Here is a 27877-nt window from a genome sequence, read left to right on the forward strand (position 1 = left end):
AGGCAGATTTTGGACATATCATCAACTTAAATAGTTTTGAAACCAGAAAGTTTTTGGTTTGCTTGGGCTCTCTAAATCTTTGCCTGATCAAAGTATGGAATGATATGAAACATCTTATAAAGTCCTTTTTGCTTTGGGAGTGCCTTTGTACTTGATCTTTTCCATTTCAATTAACTTACTACTGAAGTGCCATTGGATGAAAGACATCACAGAAATGGCAGAACCTGCTATAAATGCAACCTTTTAGACCCTGAGAGATTGTAATTTCATTCCACTTATGCAATCGTTGACGGATGGTGACCCAGTAACTTAGGTGTAACGCTCCTCATGATGAATCATTTTAAAGAGTGTCTTCATGCTTGAGCTGATAGAACTCAACATGCTGTCCAAATCACCTTTTGTACATTTGGAATATTTTGCCAGATGTAAATGAAGAAACTGAATTTGAAGGGGGCCCACAGAAGAAGACCTAGATTGGGATCAAGTCAAATAAACTTCCTCAACTTATAGAACACAAAGCTCCTTTATTGGAACACTTGCAATCTGGGAACTTTCATAGCAACTAACAAAGCTAGGCAATAGGGTTAACTTTGTCTTCCGTTAACAACTAGCAGTCACTTATATAGCAAAATCAGATTTAAGGGCAGACAAACCTAAGTAAGTACTAATAAGTTTCTGAACACAATTTTTATTCTTTAATTCCACAAATGTTTAATGAGCATCTATTAAGTAAGATGTTTCTTGTTAAACAAAAAAATGAATTAATATCTAACTGCCCACCCCAAATACACTGCAAATACATACAGGAGGCATTTATATGCATGGGCCACAAGACACTATCAAACAAAATAATGTAAAAAATAAAGTGTAAGTAAGTGCCAGAGGAATGACCCCAAATACACTGCAAATAAATACAGGAGGTATTTATATGCATGAGCCACAAGACACTATCAAACGTAACAATGCCAAAAATGAAGCATAAGTAAATGCCAGAGGAATGATACAAGAAAGTGATTTTTGGCACATAGGGGAGTCAGAAGAAGCCCTCACAAGGGAGGTGGCATTTGTGTTGGGTCTTGAAGGCTGAGTAAGATTTCAACTGGCAAAACAGGAGGTTAAAAGCCATTTCAGGCTGAAGAAAGACCTTGCACAAAGTAATCATGGTAGAGAAGCACATGGTGAAGGGGATGCTGCATGCATACTGAACTCAGCACAATCCTGGTTTCAAGTCCCAGTGTACCCATTAGTCAGCTGAGTGACTGTGCAGAGTCTTTTACTCTCTGAACTACATACAGCTTGCTCTCTGTCAAATGGTGCCAATAAAATCTACCTTGCAGGTTGTTGTAGGGACTTGAGATGATGTATGTAAAGTACCTATTTAGTGGCTAGCATTTAAGAGTTGCTCAATAAATGTGCTTGTTACTGTTATTATCAGGGACTAAATTACAAAGGTATACTGGAGTTAACCTATGGATGGATACAGGAGTCTGGTTTTGAATGTTGAAGTGAACTGGCATAAAATTTGCTAAGCAGGGAAGATCATGGACATAATCCTTGTCCATTTATCATTTATGATATAAAGAACAACAACAGCATCAATAAAAATAACAATAAGTACCCACTATATATTGTGTACTGGACAGGGCATTTAAAATATTAGTCGTTTAATTCTTTTAATAGTCTTGGAAGATAGGTATGATTACTTTCCATTTAACGGAAAAGCACACCAAGAAAAACTGAAGTCCTTTGCCTATGTTCTTGCTGCTAATAAGCTGTAGAGTGGGGATTCAAATGTAGTCTTTCTGACTGCACTGGTGCATTTTTTAGTATGTCCTTTTAATATAGGATCTAGGGATGGGATCCACTTTGAACATCTTTTCAGGCTATTGAAGTGAAGCAAAGCTCCTTTAACATCTCAGGGTATGGTACAACTCAGAGTCATGCCGGAAATGGGATCCAACCTTCTGAGAGTTCTGGTCCAGAATCCCCCTTGTCCATCCAGCACAGATGGATTTCTCAGGTTTTACACTGTATCTAATAGCTCAGACAGTCCACTCCATACACGTAGAAGCACCAGAGTGCAATGAAGCTGTGTTACCATACTGTAAGGTGGCCCATAGCGGGCTCAGAGCCCCCTGTGATAGGCAGATATGTGGGTGGGAACTAGGTGGGTAATCTTATATCTTAAGTCAGGTGACATCACACAGTCTTGCTATACACAGTGAGAAGATGGCTGTCTGTGTATATTCCACAGGGGACTTCAAATATATGGGGTGATCCTGAAGTTAGGATGCTACAAAGCTGACTGCAGCAGTCAGAGGATGAAAAGGAATGCTTAAAAAGGGGGTAACCCCCCCCACAATTTCTTCCTTTATAAAGTCTTTCCCAACTTCATGGACCAAATTTAGCTCTCTGCTGAACTTCTACTGCTTCTGGACCATGTCGTCATTCTAATAATTACCTCTAAGCTGTAGCAGGCATCAGGATCCTCAGGAGAGATTTTTTTTTTAAAATACATGTACCTGGCCCCCATTTCAGGAGATTCTAGCATCATTTGCTAAGTCTGGGCTGTGCCTGAGAATTTTTGAGAGCTCCCTGACACCATCCATGGGAAATAATAAATTCTGAAATACAAAACAAAACCCGGTACAAAACACCTAAAAACAAAGGATTAAAAAATATGTATATGTGATTGTGTGTGTGTGTGTGTGTGTGTGTGTGTGTGTGTGTGTGTGTGTGTAGAAGAAACAGATGCATAGGCAAGAACATAAGGAAAATCCTCAAAGTCAATAAAGAAAATAGATAAGAAAGAAAAAATCCAGAAAAGCAAGTGCAAAAGTTAGGTTCAGGTGTCAACTTGGCTAGGTGATGATGTCCTGTTGTTCTGCTGCTCTAGACTTAAATCATCAGCATGTGAAATTCATCTATGGCTGATTACATCTGCAGTCAGCTCGGGGAAGTGCCTCCTGAAATGAGTGACCTTTAATTTAATTAGCTGGGGGTGTAAAAGAGAGGTCAGAAGGGAGCTCAGCCCAGCCCAGCCCAAGCAGCTCAACATACCTCATCTCACAGTACTTGCCCTGAGGAAAGTCATCGGAACCCAGAAGCCAGGCGAGAAGGCCAACAGACATTGCCATGTGCCTTCCCATTGACAGAGAAACTCAGATGAACGATAGCTACCATTCCTCTGAAGAACTATACATTTGTAACTAAATAAATCCCCTTATTAAAAGCCAATCCAACTTTGGTGTATTGCAGTCTGGCAGATTTAGCAAACTAAAATAGCAAGTAAGCTGAAACCAATACCTGCTCTGGGGAACCTGGCTATCACTATTGGCCTTGAGCCTTGGGTTTAATGGGCCAAACATAGAAAAGGAGAAAAAGACTAGAGCCACTCAAGACCAAACTGGAGACCGAAGCATAAAGCCAGGATGCCTGCAAAAGTCACGCCCTTGATGGGTGAAGTAGTAAAAAGCCAGCCCTGTGGAAGAAGACAGTGAGGAAACTAGTCATCTTGGCCTTGGTTCTGGATGAAAGATAGTGGTAAGAGGTAACCTCTGAGAATGAATTATAGGTCCATTTTAATGTAGTTCAGCAGTCAGAAAGTAAGTGGTAGTTTAAAAATATGTCGCAGTTCTTTTACTCTCTTCTTTTCAAAAAGTAGAGTCTGACTTCCTGGAAGATGGCGGCTTAGTAAGACGCGCGGATCTTAGTTTCTTCTCCAGGACACCTACTAGGGGAGTAGAAACGATACAGAAAGCGCCCAAAGCCACAACAGAGATAAAAAAGACAGCGTACCCCATCCTGGAATGGCTGGCTGGCTGAGAGAAGCAGCTCGGGTGAGTTCGCCGAGGCGCGCGGGCCTTACCGGGCGGGGTGGCAAGCGGCCGGAGTTACTCCCTTCCCCCTTCCCGGGCCGGCTGGGAGAATTGGAGAGGTGGTCCCCTGAAACCAAGGCGACTGGCACCCACACCACGTGCAGCCCCCGGACCAACTGAGAGAATTGGATCGGAAACCCCCAGGCCGCGGAGAACGGTGACCCCGTGACTCCCGGGGAACGTGCACTCTCTCGGGCGGGCCGCTGCCGCTGGCGCCCTCCCGCCACGCTTGTTGCCCAGGGCCGACTAGGAAATTCGGACGGGCTCTTTCCCTGGCTGTGGCGACCAGCAACCCTCCCTGCGTTCGGACACCCTCCCTGCGTTCGGACCCCGGGCCGGCTCAAGCCGCTTTGGCTAGCGAACCCCCAGGACGGCGAGAGTTTTCCAAAGTTTAAGGTCCCACAGCACCTTTTACTGGTGGGACCCGCAGACAAACGTGTGCCACGAGCACCACCTACTGGGCAGGATAAGAAAAACAGAACCCAGAGATTGCACAGAAAAATATTACAACCTTGCTGGGTCCAACACCAAGAGAAATCTGAATAAATGCCCAGACGCCAGCAGCAGAAGATAACTGTCCACGCTCAAAAGATTGAGAATATGGCTCAGTCAAAGGAACAAACCAATAGCTCAAATGAGACACAAGAGCTGAGACAACTAATGCTGAATATACGAACAGAAATGGAAAACCTCTTCAAAAATGAAATCGATAAATTGAGGGAGGACATGAAGAGGACATGGGCTGAACATAAAGAAGAAATAGAAAAACTGAAAAAACAAATCGCAGAACTTATGGAAGTGAAGGATAAAGTAGCAAACATAGAAAAAATAATGGATAGCTACAATGATAGATTTAAAGAGACAGAAGATAGAATTAGTGATTTGGAGGATGGAACATCTGAATTCCAAAAAGAAACAGAAACTATAGGGAAAAGAATGGAAAAATTTGAACAGGGTATCAGGGAACTCAAGGACAATATGAACCGCACAAATATACGTGTTGTGGGTGTCCCAGAAGGAGAAGAGAAGGGAAAAGGAGGAGAAAAACTAATGGAAGAAATTATCACTGAAAATTTCCCAACTCTTATGAAAGACCTAAAATTACAGATCCAAGAAGTGCAGCGCACCCCAAAGAGATTAGACCCAAATAGGCGTTCTCCAAGACACTTACTAGTTAGAATGTCAGAGGTCAAAGAGAAAGAGAAGATCTTGAAAGCAGCAAGAGAAAAACAATCCATTACATACAAGGGAAACCCAATAAGACTTTGTGTAGATTTCTCAGCAGAAACCATGGAAGCTAGAAGACAGTGGGATGATATATTTAAAATACTAAAAGAGAAAAACTGCCAACCAAGACTCCTATATCCAGCAAAATTATCCTTCAAAAATGAGGGAGAAATTAAAACATTCTCAGACAAAAAGTCACTGAAAGAATTTGTGACCAAGAGACCAGCTCTGCAAGAAATACTAAAGGGAGCACTAGAGTCAGATACAAAAAGACAGAAGAGAGAGGTATGGAGAAGAGTGTAGAAAGAAGGAAAATCAGATATGATATATATAATACAAAAGGCAAAATGTTAGAGGAAAATATTATCCAAACAGTAATAACACTAAATGTCAATGGACTGAATTCCCCAATCAAAAGACATAGATTGGCAGAATGGATTAAAAAACAGGATCCTTCGATATGCTGTCTACAGGAAACACATCTTAGACCCAAAGATAAACATAGGTTGAAAGTGAAAGGTTGGGAAAAGATATTTCATGCAAATAACAACCAGAAAAGAGCAGGAGTGGCTATACTAATATCCAACAAATTAGACTTCAAATGTAAAACAGTTAAAAGAGACAAAGAAGGACACTATATACTAATAAAAGGAACAATTAAACAAGAAGACATAACAATCATAAATATTTACGCACCGAATCAGAATGCCCCAAAATACGTGAGGAATATACTGCAAACACTGAAAAGGGAAATAGACTCATATACCATAATAGTTGGAGACTTCAACTCACCACTCTCATCAAGGGACAGAACATCTAGACAGAGGATCAACAAAGAAATAGAGAATCTGAATATTACTATAAATGAACTAGACTTAATAGACATTTATAGGACATTACATCCCACAACAGCAGGATACACCTTTTTCTCAAGTGCTCATGGATCATTCTCAAAGATAGACCATATGCTGGGTCACAAAGCAAGTCTTAACAAATTTAAAAAGATTGAAATCATACACAACACTTTCTCGGACCATAAAGGAATGATGTTGGAAATCAATAATAGGCAGAGTGCCAGAAAATTCACAAATACGTGGAGGCTCAACAACACACTCCTAAACAACGACTGGGTCAAAGAAGAAATTGCTAGAGAAATTAGCAAATACCTCGAGGCGAATGAAAATGAAAACACAACATATCAAAACTTATGGGACGCAGCAAAGGCAGTGCTAAGAGGGAAATTTATTGCTCTAAATGCCTATATCAGAAAAGAAGAAAAGGCAAAAATTCAGGAATTAACTATCCATTTGGAAGAACTGGAGAAAGAACAGCAAGCTAACCCCAAAGCAAGCAAAAGGAAAGAAATAACAAAGATTAGAGCACAAATAAATGAAATTGAAAACATGAAAACAATAGAGAAAATCAATAAGGCCAGAAGTTGGTTCTATGAGAAAATCAATAAGATTGATGGGCCCTTAGCAAGATTGACAAAAAGAAGAAGAGAGAGGATGCAAATAAATAAGATCAGAAATGGAAGAGGAGACATAACTACTGACCTCACAGAAATAAAGGAGGTAATAACAGGATACTATGAACAACTTTACGCTAATAAATACAACAATTTAGAGGAAATGGACGGGTTCCTGGAAAGACATGAACAACCAACTTTGACTCAAGAAGACATAGATGACCTCAACAAACCAATCACAAGTAAAGAAATTGAATTAGTCATTCAAAAGCTTCCTAAAAAGAAAAGTCCAGGACCAGATGGCTTCACATGTGAATTCTACCAAACGTTCCAGAAAGAATTAGTACCAATTCTCTTCAAACTCTTCAAAAAAATCGAAGTGGAGGGAAAACTACCTAATTCATTCTATGAAGCCAACATCACCCTCATACCAAAACCAGGCAAAGATATTACAAAAAAAGAAAACTACAGACCAATCTCTCTAATGAATACAGATGCAAATATCCTCAATAAAATTTTAGCAAATCGTATCCAACAACACATTAAAAGAATTATACATCATGACCAAGTAGGATTCATCCCAGGTATGCAAGGATGGTTCAACATAAGAAAATCAATTAATGTAATACACCATATCAACAAATCAAAGCAGAAACATCACATGATCATCTCAATTGATGCAGAGAAGGCATTCGACAAGATTCAACATCCTTTCCTGTTGAAAACACTTCAAAAGATAGGAATACAAGGGAACTTCCTTAAAATGATAGAGGGAATATATGAAAAACCCACAGCTAATATCATCCTCAATGGGGAAAAATTGAAAACTTTCCCCCTAAGATCAGGAACAAGACAAGGATGTCCACTATCACCACTATTATTCAACATTGTGTTGGAGGTTCTAGCCAGAGCAATTAGACAAGAAAAAGAAATACAAGGCATCAAAATTGGAAAGGAAGAAGTAAAACTATCACTGTTTGCAGACGATATGATACTATACGTCGAAAACCCGGAAAAATCCACAACAAAACTACTAGAGCTAATAAATGAGTACAGCAAAGTAGCAGGTTACAAGATCAACATTCAAAAATCTGTAGCATTTCTATACACTAGTAATGAACAAGCTGAGGGGGAAATCAAGAAACGAATCCCATTTACAATTGCAACTAAAAGAATAAAATACCTAGGAATAAATTTAACTAAAGAGACAAAAAACCTATATAAAGAAAACTACAAAAAACTGCTAAAAGAAATCACAGAAGACCTAAATAGATGGAAGGGCATACCGTGTTCATGGATTGGAAGACTAAATATAGTTAAGATGTCAATCCTACCTAAATTGATTTACAGATTCAATGCAATACCAATCAAAATCCCAACAACTTATTTTTCAGAAATAGAAAAACCAATAAGCAAATTTATCTGGAAGGGCAGGGTGCCCCGAATTGCTAAAAACATCTTGAGGAAAAAAAACGAAGCTGGAGGTCTCGCGCTGCCTGACTTTAAGGCATATTATGAAGCCACAGTGGTCAAAACAGCATGGTATTGGCATAAAGATAGATATATCGACCAATGGAATCGAATAGAGTGCTCAGATATAGACCCTCTCATCTATGGACATTTGATCTTTGATAAGGCAGTCAAGCCAACTCACCTGGGACAGAGCAGTCTCTTCAATAAATGGTGCCTAGAGAACTGGATATCCATATGCAAAAGAATGAAAGAAGACCCATCTCTCACACCCTATACAAAAGTTAACTCAAAATGGATCAAAGATCTAAACATTAGGTCTAAGACCATAAAACAGTTAGATGAAAATGTTGGGAGATATCTTATGGATCTTACAACTGGAGGCGGTTTTATGGACCTTAAACCTAAAGCAAGAGCACTGAAGAAGGAAATAAATAAATGGGAACTCCTCAAAATTAAACACTTTTGTGCATCAAAGAACTTCATCAAGAAAGTAGAAAGACAGCCTTCACAATGGGAGACAATATTTGGAAATGATATATCAGATAAAGGTCTAGTATCCAGAATTTATAAAGAGATTGTTCATCTCAACAACAAAAAGACAGCCAACCCAATTACAAAATGGGAAAAAGACTTGAACAGACACCTCTCAGAAGAGGAAATACGGATGGCCAAGAGGCACATGAAGAGATGCTCAATGTCCCTGGCCATTAGAGAAATGCAAATCAAAACCACAATGAGATATCATCTCACACCCACCAGAATGGCCATTATCAACAGAACAGAAAATGACAAGTGCTGGAGAGGATGCGGAGAAAGAGGCACACTTATCCACTGTTGGTGGGAATGTCAAAGGGTGCAACCACTGTGGAAGGCAGTTTGGCGGTTCCTCAAAAAGCTGAATATAGAACTGCCATACGACCCAGCAATACCATTGCTAGGTATCTACTCAAAGGACTTAAGGGCAAAGACACAAACGGACACTTGCACACCAATGTTTATAGCAGCATTATTTACAATTGCAAAGAGATGGAAACAGCCAAAATCTCCATCAACAGAAGAGTGGCTAAACAAACTGTGGTATATACATACGATGGAATATTATGCAGCTTTAAGACAAGATAAACTTATGAACCATGTAATAACATGGATGGACCTAGAGAATATTATGCTGAGTGAATCCAGCCAAAAACTAAAGGACAAATACTGTATGGTCCCACTGATGTGAACGGACATTCGAGAATAAACTTGAAATATAAAAAAAAAAAAAAAAAAGTAGAGTCTGATTCTCCTCCTGTTAAATGACTCATTTCAGTGAGTCATTTCTAACGAATAGAATGTGACAGAAGTGATCTTATGTGACTTTTGAAGATAAGTGATAAAAACGATACAGCTTCTGCCTGGCTAGCTCACCCTCTTATTTGCAAAGGTTGGGAGAAGCCAGTCTCCATGTTGTGAAGACACTCAATATACACTGTAGAGGAGCCCACATGAAAGGGAAATGAAATTTCTAGCCTACAGCAAGCTCCAATTTGCAAGCTATGTGAGTAAGCCACCTTAAAAGTCAATTACCCACCTCATGCTGTCAAGATTGCAGTTGCATGAGAGAAATCAAATGAGAATTGTCTGGCTGAGCCCCTTCCAAGTTTCTGTCTTAATAGAAACCATGAAACATAATTGATGACATGTCTTTAAGACAGTAAGTTTTGTTGCAATTTGTTATGCACTGTGGTGGTTTGGAGTTATGTATCCCAGAAAAACATGTTTTTAAACTTAATCCATATCTGTGGGTATGAACTCATTTTAACTACAACCTTTGAAGAAAGTTACTTCAGTTAAGGTATGGCCCAACTCAGTCAGGAGTTACTAGAGTCCTTTATAATAGAATAAAATTCAGAGAGAGAGAGCACCACAGTAAACAAGAAGGAAAAAGTCAACAAAACCCAGATAGAGGGAGAGGCCTGGAGAGGCCACTATGTGCACTGCTAGGTGTCAGAGGAGTTCAGGAACAGAGATTTGCTGGCCAGCATTTCCAGAAAGTACTGACTTGATGAGCCCTGGATTAGGACTTGAATTGGACTTCTCCTAGCCTCAAAATTGTGGGCCAATAAACTACCATTGATTAAGCCAATCCATTACACGGTATTTGCTTGAGCAGCCAAGGGAACTAAAATATGCATGAATAGACAGCAATATAGAGTGTAAAAAGAACGACAAAAGAACAAGAAAGCTGCCAAAAAGGACCAGGCGTATTTGAAAAGGAACAAAGTAAAATGTGGACATGAAAAAATGACTGACAGCTGACTTACCAACAGAAACAATGTAAGCCTTAAGAGAGTAGAATAACATCTTCAATGTGGTGTCACATGGTTAAGTTTCAAGCTAAAATTGTATGTCTGGTGAAAACATCCTTTAGGATAGCAAAACATCCTTTAGAATAGCATTTTTCAGAGAATCAGAAATAGATTTTATGAGTAACAACACATGCTCACTGAAAGAAATTTTAAAAGATGCACTTCAGGAAGAAGGAAATTGATCCCAGAAGGAAAGTTTGAGATGTGAGAAAAAATAGTAAGAAAAGAAAATAGTAAATGTATAGATAATATTTTTAAAATATACTAACTGAAAATCGACAATATTGTCTTATCAGTGGGATTAGAACAAAAACAAATAGAACCAGCATATTTCAAATAATAAGAATACAACTCAAGATGATGTCATTATAACCTCCAATAGAGGGGGAAACTGTAATGAATAATAAAACCCATAACCAATCCAAAGAAGAAAGGAGAAAGGAAGAAACCAAAAAGTGGGGCAAAGAGGAAGCACAAAATCAAAATCATATACCAATCATATTGGTAAAAGGCAATCAAAATACATAGGCTATACTTTCTGAGTGAAAGACAAAGATTATCGCATGGAAATTTAAAAAAATCCAGCTATGTTCCTTAAAAGAAAAAAAAATGTTTTAAAATAAAAGATGGAAAAATATATAATGGCAAATATAAACCAGAGAAAGCTGGTGTATTTATATCAATAATACACAAAAGAGACTTTAAGGTAAAATGCATTATGAAAAGTAGTCTACATTATAAGAAATTCAAGTCTACCATTAATTTACTAGAATTAATAGGAGAGTTTAGCACATTTTTGGCTCTTATATCAAAATACAAAAGTTAATTGCCTTTTTACACATCAGCAACAGGTAAAAAAAGACAATAAAATTGCATTTAAAATGACAACAAAATATATTAGGTACCCGGGAATACCTCTAACAAAAGCTGTGAAAGATTTTATGGATAACGTAAAATGTTATTGCATGACACTAAAGAAGAACATTCTAAATAGAGAGACAAACCATATAGTGGTAGTTATATACCCCAACAAAGACATGTTCTTAATCTTGATCTAAGTTCTTGTAGGTATGAATTTATATGTAAATAGGAACCTTTGATGATGTAGTATTAGCTAAGGAGTGTACTCATTTGTAAATAGGATCGTCTAAGATCCTTTTTAGGTGTGGACAAACTGAATGAGAGTCAGCCCTAATCCTTGTGACTGGAGGCCTTTTTATGAGAGAAAGTTTGGACACAGCCAGAGGAGCCAGAAGCTGGAAACCAGAAAAGACAACAAGGTGAGAGAGATTCCCATGTGATTGGAGGCAGATGCAACCCATGGATCATGGCAAAACTGCAACAAATGCTAAAGAATAGCCAAGTTTGTAACAATTCACTGAGATGTATACTTATGTGTGCTGTATTATGTATAAATTAGGGGACTAACACTACTAGTTATCAACATTAATTACAAAGGCATAATTATATAATGTGGTATTGGCATAAGAGATAAACAAACTGTCAAATGGAAGATATTTATATAAACATAGGAACCTGATATAAGACATAAATAAAGGAAAAGAAATTTGATTAGTTATCTTAGGACAAATAGCTGTCATACATTTATCCATACTTTATAGATCGATCAATCCTACAGGAATGAAGGACTTAAATATGAAAGGCAAAATTTTCAAAACTTTAGAATAAAATATGGAGAATAACTTTATGACCCCAGGTTATGGGCTACTTTCTTAAACATAACACAAAAGCAAGTAAACCATAAAGGAAAAGATTGAAATACTGAGCTACATTACAATTAGGAACTTGAGTATATCAAAAGACACACAAAAAATTGAAAAGACATAAAATAAACTGACAGATGAAATCTGCAGCGTATATACTGGCAACGGCTTAGTATTCAGAACACATGAAGAGTAGCTACAAACCAATAAAAATAAGATGAGCAAGAACAGAAAAATAGGTGAAATATATGGACAAATATTTCCAGAAAAGAATATTCAAGCAGCCAAAAAAATCACATTAAAAATATGCAAACTAAAAAAAAAAAAAAAAAGGCGCAAACTCATTAGAATAGGAAATGCAAATTAATAGTCCAGTGAAATATCATTCTTTGTTCACTAGATTGGCCAAGATTTTTAAAAGTCAGATAATAACAAGTACTGGTGAAAATGGAGAGCAATGGTACTCTTAATCCCCAAGGGTGGGAGTGTAAATTGGACCAAACACTGTAGAAAGCCATTGGCAATCACTAATAAAGTTGGGCATATAAACTCCATAACCCACTTCCCTTGAGTAACCCCTTAGGAAACCTTAGGAGGTAGGTATCTTAGGAAATTAGAAATACTATTCCATAGAAGCATTGCTGGGAATGGTAAAAATTGGTGAGCACCCAAATGTCCTATGACAAAAGCATGGATAATTAAACTGTAGTTATTCATTTATAGCAGTGAAATTAAACAAACTTGATTTGTATACTGCAATACTGATGCATCTCACTTAATATAATTTAAGCAAAAAAAGGAGGTGACAGAAATATATATGTAGAAAAAGTCTATTTACATGAAATTGAAGAGGCAAAATAAATAAAACAAGATTTGGAAACATGGGTGTTAAATGAGAAGAAGAGCACAAAAGTCATAAATCCAAAATCTAGTATAACTGTTATGTCTGGGACGAAAGGCACACAGGGCTTCAGAGGTTAGTGAAGATGTATTTTTTAAGCTGGATAGATGGACATATGGGTATTAGACTTAACATTTTTTAAATGGAATGTGCATATCACATATATTCTTTTCCTGCAGAATATACAATATATTTTAAATAGACAAATAAAAACAAAAGTAACAAAAATTACAACAAACCAAACAAATAAAATGAGGCAGTGGGGACTAGATAACATTCCTGGGGAATTTGGTTGAACACCTTCAGCTGCATACTAGTACCATGACACATTCTATAATTGTTCATTTGCAACCTTATCTTTCTGCTTCAACTGTGAACTCATATTTTTTCTCACTTCTTCTCTTGCTTCTTCTCCATACTTGGTAAGTTCAGTAGAAAAAGTTATGACTTATTGATATTGTACTTCTAGGGTCCAGCACTGCCTGGGATATAATAACTGCTCAATAAATACTGTTTGAAGGAATACAAAAAAGGAAGGTTGAATTAAGACTGAAATTGCTCTTGAGATGAGCAGTGATCCTTAATTGTGACACTGATGTTTTTCTTTTCCTGATCTTGTCACTTAAATCAAGCACTCACCTGTCCTTGCAGCAAAGGCAGCTGGGCAACCAGTCCTTGTCTTGTTCCCCTTTGACTTTTCAGTTTTCCCACTCTGCACACACACATCTTACAAATTAGTTCTTTCATGTTGATCTTACATTTTCATTATTTCTAAAGAAATGTCGTTATTATTCCAACAACCTCTTACATTTTCCAAGAGGCAGGTGTCAACTCCAAGGAAAAGACAGAGGACACCCTTCCTTCCATTAGCTACCCTTCTTTGCTCACCTGTCTTTGGCTGCTCTGCATCTGTACAAATTGGAACATCCAGCTCAATGTGCTCAGTGCAGAGATAATCCTTCCACAAAAGGAAATAACAGAGAAATGGTGTTGGCTGGACAGAGGACCCAAAGATTATTAGCAAAAGTCTTCTGCTCTCATGAGACATGTTCCTAGTTAACTTCCCTTTCACCTTTAACTGTTGCATATTCCAATCTTAATTATAGCCTATTCATAAAAAGGCAGAGTCAAAAGAGAGGGCCTTCTGAGATTTGTTCAAAAGATGCAAATGTAAAAGCAAATAGGTGAAGGATTAACAGAAGGTTCAAGTTTCATTAAGTAGATGTGTTGATGTTACTGAAAAGTACAGAGGGGATGAGCCTTTCCAATCTTTGGAACACGGCATCACCCATAATGAATTCTGCACAGCATTGCTTTCAATCCTGTGATATTTCATTCATTGATTTTATTGTCAAATGAAAAGGCACTGTTCCAAGTGGCATTTAGTGAGACAGACAGGGAGTGACCCAGACTTCATTACTTGGTGTTTGCTCTCTGGATAATTTTAATGTTACATGGACAGAAAGCAAGAGAGAAAGAAGGTACTCCAATTCCAACATCTGGAATCTCCTTGGTCAAGTTCCAAGCCAAAAAAGGCCCCATACTTCAATCCAATCCATCTATGGAAACTGTCTTATCTCAGCCTACCCCGCAGACCAACAAAGTGCCTGGTGCCAGCTTCTCTCCAATCATTATGAGGCTTTGAGGGGTGAGGCACATACACAGCCAGTCTTGCTAACAAAGAGTGGCAGAAGACAAGAAAGCTGAAAGGAGCTCAGACCTTAAAGGTAACATCACAGAAGAGCCCTATTCAAATAGAATTAAATGGGACAATCTGTTTCCTAAACTGGCAATGTCAATGAATACACTAAGCATGAAGAGTCTGGTTTCCATTTTGATTCTGTCACTCTTTCATCAGAAAGTTCATTCCTTGGCCGAGGACTCTCCAAATCAATGTCTTCAATGCATCTGCTCCTATCAGACCTCGTCTGAGTTTCAGTCCCATAGCTCTAATTCTCTCCCAGGCATTTCCACTAGGCTGTCCCTGAAATTCAACATGTTAAACTCTCCAAATCCTAATTCCTTTATTACTGTCATCATCTTTAGGCCACACACTCTGAACACTTGAATTCAATTAATTATCTAATTCTGATCAATACTTCCTTTGGGAAAAAAGCTATGATATTTATTGAATATCTCTGGGGACAGGTGTCTTGCATATATTACCTATTTTTTTCTCATGAGCTTCCTGAGGTGTATATCTTAATTACCATTTTTACCTGTGAGGAAACTGAAGTTGAGAGCTTAAGCTACTTGTCCAAGAGCACACAAAACTAGGAAACAGCAGAATGGGGATTCAAACCCAGGTTTGTCTGACTCCAAGGCCTTAGTCTTTCCATTATGTCAAACTGCCTCATGAAAAGTATCAAGAAATCCTCATCTCTGGCTCCATTCTCCAGTTGACTCAATATGCCCAGATTTCCATCAGCTCCTGCTTCCTAAGAAATCCCTCTCCCTCTCTCCAACTTATACCATCTCTAGGTGGTATACACTAATGGGCTCAAAGAAATCACAATATTATTAAAGGGCTCAAAATATGCAGCCTCTCCCTTGTTGATGGCTTCAAGCTTAAACTCCTTGGCTTGGGTTTAACTTGTTCATACAACCTTCAAGTAAAAATTTTCTAGGTACCTACTCTGTTGAAGGTAACTATCTTACAGGTACTTGCAATATAGTCAGGAATAAGAAAGTCTTTGCGTTTAAAGACCTTAGACTGGTACTTTTGTTCTAAGTTCTTTTCTCTCTCCACACAAAAAGACATACAAGTGCCTGCTGGCCCAATAAGCTTGGTCTCATTATTGAAGTCTCCAAGTCAGGGGAAGCAATGGAAAGACCACCCAAACAATCCACTTACAGTTGAAGCTAAGTAGACAACCCTGATTTAGCGTCATGGGTCATCCTAGAGCTGATTCTTTTGGCTGTTTGACATTTCCAAGCATACTTTAAACTCTTTGGAGACAAAAATGGTATTTATCTGCAGACTTTTCTAAGCATTTTGTAAGATGATGTACAAAGAGAAAATTCCAACAGTTGTAATTGATGATGGAGGACAAAAAAAGAGAGAGCGAGAACAGGGAGAAGAAAAAAGGGGGGCAAAAAGAAGGATCCAGTTGTACTTTATATTTTCTCTAATATTTATTTCTTCTTAAATATCTAGTGTAGCAGTTTCTAATGATAGCATAACTGCCTTCAGAGGGGTGGGGTGTGTGGAGGGATATTATAAATTCGTGCAGGCGTTTTTTGTTATTGCTATGATTGGGGAATACTATTAGCATTTAGAAGGTGGGGTCCAGAGATGATGACTATTCTGCAATGTATGAGGCCACTCCATATCACAAATAATGGCCCCTCACCTTTTATAACTCAAATTTCTTATTAATTATTAATTTAAGTGAAAAAGATGTTACTGGGGATTGAGTCAAGTCCCCCACAAAAGATAATGTTCAAGTCTTAATCTGCATTTCTGCAGTATGAACCATTTGTAAATCTGCATTCCTGCAGATTGTAAAATAGGACCTTTGAAGATGTTATTATTAATTAATCTGCGACCTCATTTGTGAATATAAACTTCAAAGATCCTATATAGATGAGGTCAAATCAGAGTGGGCATTTATCCATGTAACTGGATCCAAAAGAAATCTGGATACATTGAGTCAGTAGAAGCCAGAAGCCTAAAATTAGCATAAAACTGAGGAGCAGACACAAAGAGATGGAGATGGCTGTGTGATGTGATATTGTTGGTATACAACAGATGCCAGGAGAAAGCAAATTCTACCAATACATTTATGTTGGATGTGCCAATCTGAATCCATTGTGTATTCTAGAAAAGCCAAGTTCTTTATTCCTCATTCAGTATTGCTGGGTGGGATCTTTTTTATTGTTCTCATGGAGATATGACTCACCCAATTGTGGGTAGTAACTTTTGATTAGATAGTTTCTATCGAGATGTGTCTCCACCCATTCAGGTGGGGTTGCTTACTGGAGCACTTTAAGAGGGAACCATTTTGGAAAAAATTCTAGAGCCAACAGAACCAAGAGAGCTAAAATAACCAGAGACTGCTGGAGACACATAGAGAAAATGCCCCCAGGGAAGCCATTGAAGGAGTCTGAAGAAAAAGCTAGCAGACCTCACTATGTGCCTTTCCAGCTGAGAGAGAAACCCCAAACGCCATTGACCTTCTGAACCAAGGTATCTTTCCCTGGATGCCTTAGTTTGGACACTTTTATAGTCTTGCCATAATTTGGACATTTTCAGTCTTAAAACTGTAAATGTGTAACTTAATAAATTCCCCCTTTTAAAAGCCATTCTGGTTTCTGGTATATTGCATTCTGGCAGCTTACAAACTAAAACACTGGACTTCTAGCCTTCAAAACCACGAGGCAACAAATTCCTGCTGTTAAGGCAACCCATGCTGCAGTGTTTGTTATAGCAGTTCTGGTAAACTATAATGTCAATAATTTTCTTAATATAAAATCTAAAGCCTTTTTAAATTTGAGGTATTTCTACACATTTTAATAGATACTGAATTTTCTAGTAATGCAACTACCATATAATTGAAGGGAGGACCGTTCTATTTTATTTGGGGATTTTCCAAAAGTTGTTCACCATTTGTAAAAAAAGAGATACCAGTGTCGGTGCTGCTTGGAGTATCTGACTCTCCAATACAAAATACACGTATCCACTTACATGTGTGGTTGTAACATTCACAGGAATTTTACTTATTGATGCCATCACATGATACTTCATCATGTTTTCTTGAATGGTCATGCCTGAGCATTGGGGTGACCAATTGTCCTGGCTTGTCTGGGACTGAGGGGTTTCCTGGACATGGGAATTTTAATACTAACATCAGTAAAGATCCAGGCAAACATGGATGAATTTGTCTTCCTAATGAACATTAACATACTGAAATACATTGTACTTTCTAAATTATACTATGCATTTTTTTTATACGCCCCATTTAAAGATGGTGCCAAGTGGACACAATATTTACTGAATAGAGGAGAATGGCATAAAAATAGAGATGAGGTTATTTTTTAAGAGTTGCAAAAATTAGTTCCATTCCATATTCATGCTCCTTTGCAGAAAACTGTGGTTGATATGAAGGCATACCTTCCTGCCATTTCACTGTTTGAAGATATCTCATATTCTTATAATTTTTTCTGCAAAGTAGTTCCCCAATACATCTTTGGAGGGGAAAGTAGGCTGACTTGGTTTCTACAAAGGAATAACCAACTTTCAAGGGAACTTTAAGGTCACTACATCTGAATAATCTCTCTTGCTCAAAGAATCTCAGACATGTTTTTGGCCATTGTATTTAACCTGTCTTTTAAAAGGCAATATAACTAGACAGTGTCATGCTTGGTTACAATCCAAGATGCTTTGTACCTACTGCCTTACACTTGGAAGGCTTTGCATATTGATACTACCTGCCCTCCACATGCACATATATAATTTTGAGACCTAGCTCAACCAGGAAACAAACCCCCTTGTGGTGGTTTGAAGCTTTATGTACTCCAGAAAGTACTCTTAAATTTAATCCATTCATGCAGGTGTGGACCCATTGTAAGTAAGACCTTCTCAAGAGGCTACTTCAGTTAAGGTGTGATGAGCATCATTCAGGATATGTCTTAATCCTCTTACTGGAGTCCTTTGTAAATGAATGGATAAAGAGAGAGAGAAAGCCAGGGAAGCTAGACGCTGAAAGCAACGACACCCTGAGGAGACGAGAGAATGTAGATGCCTCTATGTGCCTTGCCATATGGCAAAGGAGTCAAGGATTGCTGGCAGCCAGTCTTTGGGAAGAAAGAAGCACCTTGATTTGGACATTTTTGCAGCCTCAAAACTATCAACTAATAAATTCTCATTGCTTAAGCTGAACCATTCCATGGTATTGCTATAAACAGCCTAGGAAACTAAAACAGATTTCAGTTCCAGGAGAGTGGGGTGCTGCCATTGCAAATACCAAAAATGTGGAAGTAGCTTTGGAATTGGGTAATTCCAAATCTCTTGATGCCAGAAGAATTGTGAGTCGCTTGAAAGAAAAGAAAGGGATAAGCTGAAATCTGAATTCCTGGCCACAAAGAAATCAGAAATTGATAGTTTGGAAACTTCTGAGCTTCTCGAAAATGAATCCCTAGAGGACTGTGTCGTATGTGAGGGTTTAGCTTAAAATGGACCCAGTCAGTTCCTTCAGTACAAGTCAGGAAATGCAGTTATCCAGGAAGGATCTGTGGAAAGTCCTACTGTCTGATGATCTGGACACCTGTGTAGTACCAACAAGTTCTTTTTTTTACAACATCTGTATGAACAGAACCACTGCCAGCCTGGACTAAAAGTGACAGACTGAAGGAAAAATCACTTCAAGGGTAGATCCATGGAAGCTGAGGTGTGGACTGAAAACATCTTCTTGGGCCTAGAGACTGATCCCACCCATGTTTGTGGAAAAGGTGCATACGCCCTGGCCATTGGACAGGGTGGCCTTGCACCCTGTTATTCAAGAAGAATGCTACCACCCTAGTTTTCTCAGTTGCTCTGAGGGTTGGAGAGAGTCTGGCTGCCATCCCAGTTTTCTCAGAGGGTGGAATCTGTGCCCCAGAGATTGTGGAGATTCTGGTCATCACCCAGATGCTTGAAGAGACTGGTGCCTTCACCCTGTGTTTGGGGAGAGCATGGCTGCTTGGTAAGCACTTGGAATGGGTGAAGCTGCAGCTCCATCAGGCCCAGAGAACACAACATCTTTCCATAGATGACGTTCAGATCTTGAAATCTAATGGAGTATGCCCTGGAGGGTTTCAGAATTGTTTGGGACTCGTAATCACAGTTTTCCATCCAATTTCTTCCTATGGGAATGGGAATGTTTATCCTATACCTGTCCCTCCTTTCTTTATTGGAAGCAGCAACTTGTTCTTTAGGTTTTACAGGTCCACAGAAGGGAAATTTGTGCCAGGACAGACCATACCTATAACTAATTTTGATGAGACTCTGTACTTAATATTGTTACTGAAATGATTTAAGGTTTTTGGGATACTGTGATGGAATGAACGCATTTGCAAATGTAAAGAACACGTCTTTGGGTGTCCAAAGGATGGAGAGTGGTAGTTTGAACCTGCATATACCTCAGAAAGACGTGTTCTTAAGTTTAATCCGTTCTTGTAGGTGTGGACCTATTGTAAGTAGGACCTTCTGATGAGGCTACTTTAGTTAAAGTGTGACCTACCTCATTTAAGAAAGGTCTTAATCTTCTTACTAAAGTCTGTTATAAACGGAATGAATACAGAGAGAGAGAAAGCCATAGAAGAAGCTGTAAGCAACAAAACATGGAAGAAAAGGGAGACACCAGCAGATGTTGTCATGTGCCTTGCCATAAGACAGGAGGGGAGAATCAGCAGCAGCCAGTATTCAGGAATAAAGCATTGCCTTTACGATGCCTTGTTTTGGACATTTTCCTGGCCTCAAGATTGTCAGCTAATAAACTCTCATTGCTTAAGCCAAACCATTTTGTGGTATTGCTTTCAGCAGTGTAGGAAAGAAAAATACCCCTCTCTATGTATGATAAGTGATCCTGAATCTCACCTTGAACATCTGCTTTGAGATAATGAGTAACTGGAAAACAGTTCTCTGATTAAATTGTGGTCACAAAAGGAAACCAACTGAAGCCTTCAGGAAAATAAGGAGCGCAGAAAAAGAGCAGACACTGTGGGTTAGCTGATGTCCCTAGAGAAAATTCAGTTGTCAGCAAGACGCTAAAGCTTCTGTACTCAAAACACAGCTGCTCATCTGCAATTTTGAAGCAGCTTTGTTCAAGGGAGAACTGGATGAAAAAGAAGGTTGAATGGAACTAAGAAGCTAGGAACTATCTGCTTCTGAAAGTACCAACAGGACGTATTGAGGCCTACCGTTGTTTCACGTCCATTTGCATTCCTCACTACCCTCCCATCCACCTGTGTGGATACACAACCGGTGTGTCCAGGTTGGGGCAGAAGAACTGAATCTGGGGACTGGGAACAGTCTTTGGTGTCCCTAGAGAAAATCAATTCACTGGATCAGGGATATGTGGTTCAACACAGCGAGTTCAGATGTTTTTCTGAAACCTTGCTTAATCCAGTAAGAAAGTGGGTTCTTATGGGACTACCAGGATTTGAATCCCCATTTCACTACTCCTATTTGCTGATCTTACCAGTCCAAGCTGCATAATACCTCTGATTCTTCACCCATATTTGTAATGTAAGGAGGTTAAGAATAGTGTTTACTATTACAGAGACTGTTATGAAGACAAATTGAGGAAGATAATGCAGAGAAAATATTTATCCCAGTTCCTGGCACATACAGAACACTATATATATATATATATTTAACTTTGCATGGGCAGGTACTGGGAATTGAACCTGGGTCTCTGGCATGGAAGGTGAGAATTCTTCCTGCTGAGCCACCGTCACACTGCTCCTATAGAACATTATTTTTATAACAGCTTTACTGAGATACAATTAACATATTATACATTATCCTTTATTTTCAACCACATTTTTGCTGCCCATATAGTATCCAGAGCTCACAGTTTGGGTAGATATGATAAGAGTATGCTGTCCTTTTTAAAAGGTAACATTTCATTTCTATTCTGTTCCCTATCTACAATCTCAGGAAATAACTGGGCCTACCTAGCATGAGCAGAGGGTATAGACAGGATTTTCTTCATCAACAATAACATTAGGCTTTAGAAACATTACTTGGAAATGCATTATGATGTGCTAGTCTGCCCGCCTCCTGAGACACAACAGCTGTTCCTCACTCATTCTATCTATAATATTGGTTTGAAGCTAGGGCAGTGGGGAGGCTAGGGGCTTCCCAGAATACAAAGAAACAATTTCTTGTAAGAGCTGCTTTATGAGCCTATCACAATTTCTCTGTCCTTAGGACATGCGGAAATAACTTTCCTGGAAAAGGTTTCAAAGAGATGAAAATGGAGAGCTAAGAACTGGGCTGTGACTGACAGTTTTCAACGTGCCAATGGTGCCAAGGGAACTCTGCAAGGAATATTCTCAGAAACAGCCTCACCTGGGGTGTGAAACACCCTGATGTTTGCCTGTGTAGGTTCTTCCTTCTTACAGGAATCAGGTGGAGAATGACAGACTGTAGTTAATGGACTTAAGCAAAAGTAAAGCAAAGCCAATGGGTTCTTTCCAAGAAAGAGCTTGCCTGTCAGTTGTAAGGAAAGGGAAATTTTGCATGTCTAAAGAGCTTTTTTTTTTGAAAGTTTCTATTTGATAATTATGTTGTCTAAAGGTTATTTGTCAAAAGTTCCTCTTTGTTTTAGAAATCATACATTTTTGTCTTTTGTGGTCAACAAAAGTTTAGGGAAAATTTTCTCTATCAGTATGCTTAATAAGATAAAAGGAAGATTTTGTTCTCCTGGGATATTGTCCTCATTGTCCAGGAAAAATAGTAAAATGGTTCAGTACAGTTCCCACCCCACAGATGCTTGACCATGATTAAATGCAACTCCCCTTAACTATGAGCACAGACCACCACCACAAAAACTCAGTGAGCTCCTCCAGCCCTGGGACTCAACGGAATAATTCCACCTTCAAGCAACGGGCAAGAAACAGTATAGCTATGACCTAGATAGTCCTAAACATTGCAATTAACAGGAAATAAATGGAGAATTAGGGTCTCTGACCACTATTCATCTTTCCATGTCCTGTAAAGTACCTTTCATTGAAGTAAACATTTCCAAATGCTCAACAAAAAGATCACTAATAGTAGTAAATCAATGACACTCATCTTCTGCCTCAACCAAACCTCTTTTTGCATTTCTCAAATACGCATCATCTCCCTATGTCAGAGACCTTATATATTCTTTCTTTCCCCTATAACCTGCTCAAGGAAATACCATGCAATAGGCTGGCTTAAACACCAGAAACTTAATGGTTCAAGGTTAGTTTTGAGGTTAGGAAAAAGTCTAAATCATGGCATCATCAAGATGATGCTTTCTCCCTGAAGACTGGCATTCTGGGATTGGTTGCTGGTGATCCTTGGTCCTGGATGGCTCTTGCACATGGCGGCCTCTACTGGCCTTTTCCTTCTGGGTTCCACTGACGTTCAGATTCTGGCTGCTCCCTCTGTGGTCTCTCTGTCAGCATCTTATTCTCTTATAAAGAACTTCAGTAATAGTATTAAGACCCGTCCTAAATGAGGTGGACCACACCTTAACTGAAATAACCTCATCAATAAGTCCTACTTACAATGGTTCACATCCACAGGAATGGATTCAGTTTAAGAACATGTTTTTCTGGGGTACCTACAGATCCAAACCACCACAATGGTTATTTCCCCTACCTTATCCAGGGTCAAAACCGAGATTCACTATGCTCACCCACCCAGACACTGATGAAGCTTATGTATGAGAAGTTCAATGGGCACTGGTGACAGAGAGAAGAATAAGGCACAATCTCTGCCCTGAGGTGCTCACATTCCAGTGGCAGGCAAGAACATGGACCACAGGTGCCATTCACAAAGCAGAGGTTCATGAAACGCATGTTGAATGAAAATGCCTTCCTCACTGTCTTCCACGGGACACTAGCACTCTGAGGCACTGTGTTCTTCTATGCCTACTGGATTTTCTTCTTTGAACTTCAGAATCCATAGGAGGATAGGGAAGGCATTAAAAGGATCCATGGAACCCGTTTTTGGCTAGGATACCTATTAACATCTCATATCCTACAAAATGGTTTGGCACACAGTGCTGCATTACACAGCACTGGATGTAATAATTGCCATGAGCCATGAGAAAACTTCAAACAAAATGCCAAGGGTAAACCCTCCTCCATGCTGCTTTCCTGATTGCAGAATGAAGAGGTCAAACAGTTCTATTTGGGAACTTGGTTTTGGAGCTTGCTACCTGTGACCTTGACCAAGCCAATTAACCTCTCTGAGCCACAATTTCTCATCTGTGAAAACATAATCAACTGTTTGGCACAGGATTTCTGTGTAAATTAAATGAGATAGCACATGGAAGCATCTACCTTGATGCCTGGAAGGAATCTAACAGGTGGGTCAGTAAAAGCTAATTTCTCTCCCAACTGATTTCAATGAACTCCTGTAATCAAAACATTCCAAATAACTGACTTGGCACTTAGAGGTGTTAAAGAGTATTGCTAGTTATCTTCTCCATGGGACAATCTGTTTCTAAGAATCTAGACGCTGGGTATTGTGGGACTTAAGTCTACCATTTAATCCCAGAACAGAGCAGGTGACTCCCTATGTGTCTGAAGTCAAGGATTTTACCAGTACAACAGCCATTCCCTCAGGGAACTTTACTGTTTGCATGTGTTTTCCTGGTAGTAAGGTGGTATCTCTTTCACTTTCTTTATGCCTGATTTTTGAGGCCAATTCTCCTGATGAACAGGTAAGCTGTTAAAGTAGAAACTAGATAAAGTGGGAGGTTCTCTTGTGGCCAGAAAACAGGTGCTCTGCAGGAGAGGGGGCCCCTCCCATGTGTCTCCCCTAGGCTCTGGGTTATGCTACACACAGCACTTACCAGAGAGTCCTGACACTGTCTCATTTCTCCACTAGACCCTGCACTTTTTCAGGATAGGAACAGGATCTTCTTTACTGGTATCATTCAATGCCTGGTACAGAGTTTGGCAACTGATGAGCACTCAATAAATAGATGGAAGGAAAAGATAGATGGATGGGTAGATGAATGGATGAAAGGAAGGAAGAAGGGGGGAAGGAAAGAAGAAAGGAGCTAATCTCAATTCCACTGGAATGTAAACTCCATAAAAACTGTACCTTTGTCCTTTGTTAGCCACTACCATGTGATATGGGACTATACAACAGAAACCATTTATTGAATGGACATGTGAATGACTGAATAAGCTAAGGAAAACTACCATTTGAAAAACTGCCTATAAACAATTACTACTCACTGACAAATCAAATTACTCAGATTATATTCAGGTTTGTTTGTTCACCAAAATTATTAGGACATTTTAATATTCATGTAAATCAAAATCAGTGGTGTGGGGGGTGCTAAAAAAAATGAATGCCTCTTATGGGCCATGCAATATATAAAGTTCAGGGAATATAATAAGACACTGTTTCCACCTTCCAGGTGTCACAAGGACCTAAAAGGCAGCCCAAACTGAACAAAGTCGGGTGATTACCAAAGAGAAGAAGTCACGCTCAGGGCTTCACCCAGACCGTGACCGGCTGGACTATGCCAGCCAGGGCATGCTCTGCTAGACAGGCAGCGAGTGGCGGTGTCAGTTAATCCCTTCATGATTCTAATGTCAGAGATGGAAGCCGTTTATGATGCAGTAAAACAATTTTTATGGGTTTTCCCATCCGTCTCGTGTCTTGATGTATTTTTTAATCAAAAAGGATAAGAACAAGAAGTCAAGTGGGTATAAATCTCCTGCTCATTTCTCTGGCTCCCCACCCGCAGGGTTTCTGCAGGGACTCTGCAGCGGTTCCTGCCGACCCAGGGAGCATTTTCTAGAAAGCAGTCTTCCTCCAGCTGTGGAGAGCTGGGCCTTGCTTTAAGCAACAGACAAGTTCTCCAGAGGCTGCATGTAAGTGGAATTTTAGTAAATAAAAGCTAGTGTTTCCAGTAATTTTGGGTGTATTTTATCTTCATTTCTGATGAGGAAACGAGAAAGTGTTCTTTGCATGAAATATGCAAATACACAAAAAATAAAAATTACTTGTCATCATGTAGAAGTATTTTTAGAATACAATACTAAGACTTTTATCCCATGTTTAGATATATTGATATACATTTTGTCACAAGTAAAATAATGCTATTATTATTATGTGACCTACTTTTTTTAGCTTAAGTTTAAATAAATAGTCAACATGTTCTCATATCAATGGTCCTCATTTTATTTACTAGTTCCATGTTATTCTATGGTTTGGATATAACAAATTTAAACAAGGTTTTTGATGGTTGGGCTTGTTTTCAAAATTTCCTTATTATAAATAATGCAAGATCTTCTTATTCTCATCTCTTATAATTTCCTAGAATGATATTGATATTCCAAAATATGTATATTCTTTTTTTTTTTCTTTTAAATTCCCCCTGAGGTGGGGTGCACCGTTCCTGGGGATACTGCAAAACCAGGTCGATGCGTGGAGTGTATGGACCAAGCTCCTATTCCATCTCCTAATTCCAAAAATCCATTTAATATATTGTCCTCGGATAGAGGACGTATCAGATATTAAACTGATAAGAACAGATACTACACTTGATATTAGCCAAAAGGCCGAGAAGTGATAAAAATATATATATTCTTAAACTTTAGATACATTTTGTCAAATTGTCCTGAAAAAATGTTTTTATGATCTACACTTACTCCAGCAAGGACAAGTATGTACATTTTCCTCACATTCACTATGATTTGTGGAGTGCTTTTTTAAAAAAGCACTGTCAGTGTTTCATTTCTGTTTTGATTTTCATTTTATGATTACTTGTGATGTAGAATTTCTTTCATGCGTTAATTGAGCCTATTTGTGTTTCTTCATCACTGAAGACCACATCCATGTGTTCTGACCATTCTTTATTTTCTTCTTACTCATTTGTAGGAGCATTTTACCTATTGAAATACTGGTCTATAATTTTTCATCTGTGAGGTACACTTTCCATACAGAAGTTTGTTTCAATAATTCTTTAAATGGTATTTGTTTCCCCTCTACCCTCCCCCTCCCAAATTTTCACTTGCAGTTTCCCTTGTCTCCTTACTTGTCAAATAGTAACTAACAAAGCAATACCTAGAATACGGCAAAGTCATTCATTCCAGGGATATCACTGATTTATCTACCGGCTGACCTGAGAAATTTTCTTCAAAATTTCTTCAAAACCCTGCCCTTAGAGCAGTCACTAACCTAGGCAGAAGCTAGCAGTTAATTTAGAAGTTGGTCCTGAAAGAGCTTAACAGTTCTCAGCAAAGCCAGGCAGCGGCAATCTCATTTAGTGCAATAAAACGTGACATGGGGGTCATAGATAGAGTGAAGGATTTTTGCAGTTAAGAAACCTAACATTTAAGTTTCTCTACTGCTACCTACTAGCCAACTAGGTCAACTTCTTTGATTCTCACTTTTCTCAGCTGTCAAACATTAATAATAATAATATTCTTCTCTACCAACTAGCTCCTGAATTCATCTGAAAGCACTTCCCAAACAGCTAAATGTTTTAAGAATTTTATTACTAATTCGCATCAAGAATGAGGTGGAATTATTTGGCCTGACACCAACAGTGATGGAAACGTGATGACCTTGCATGACCCCTGAGTGACTCCGTAACTCTTACAATGGGTCCTTGAAGGTTAGGACATTGATGAATCAGGTGGTATTATTCTTGCCTTTCTCCTTCTCTTTCCTTCTTCCTTTTTTTATTCACCCATTTCTCATTTATTTACTGAGACTCAACCATGTGCTGGGCCCTCTCCAGGTGCTGGGGGCTCAAGGGTGAGCAGTACAATACTGATTCTCAAAGGACTCAGTTTCTGGATCTGTAAAGCCATATCCTGGATGCTGAAGGAGGGTCTCACCTCTAGGGGGATGTTCTTTAACGGGCCAGTCTCCAGGAGAAATGCTGTTCATTCAGAAAAGAAAGTGGAGCGAAGGGACCCTTGTTTCTTTTTGGGGGTATAGAAAGAGCTGGTTCCACTGTCCAAATGAGGACTGTGCCAAGAGGTTGAGAACTGGGGCAGCTCCCAGGTGGGTGGGAGTAGGTGTAGTGGCCCCTCTACGGGGTGCTGGGAAACTGGGAAAGCAGGGCTTGTGTGTGGGATTGGAAAGGAGTTGTAAGGCCTTGGAGCAAATCAACCACTACAGCACCAGGAACTTCCATCATTTA

General features: G+C 39.0%; 1 protein-coding gene and 1 non-coding gene across 8 annotated transcripts in view; both read right to left on the reverse strand.

Moving 5' to 3' along the window:
- LARGE1 (LARGE xylosyl- and glucuronyltransferase 1) overlaps positions 1–27877 on the reverse strand; it is a 617012-nt gene that overhangs the window by 177642 nt on the left and 411493 nt on the right. The window lies entirely within an intron of this gene.
- LOC143643076 (U2 spliceosomal RNA) lies at positions 26107–26297 on the reverse strand. Its single transcript, XR_013156117.1, has one exon. It is a non-coding gene; the product is annotated as a U2 spliceosomal RNA (small nuclear RNA).

This window comes from Tamandua tetradactyla, chromosome 7 (genome assembly GCF_023851605.1).
Source record: "Tamandua tetradactyla isolate mTamTet1 chromosome 7, mTamTet1.pri, whole genome shotgun sequence".
NCBI classification, from domain to species: Eukaryota; Metazoa; Chordata; class Mammalia; order Pilosa; family Myrmecophagidae; genus Tamandua; species Tamandua tetradactyla.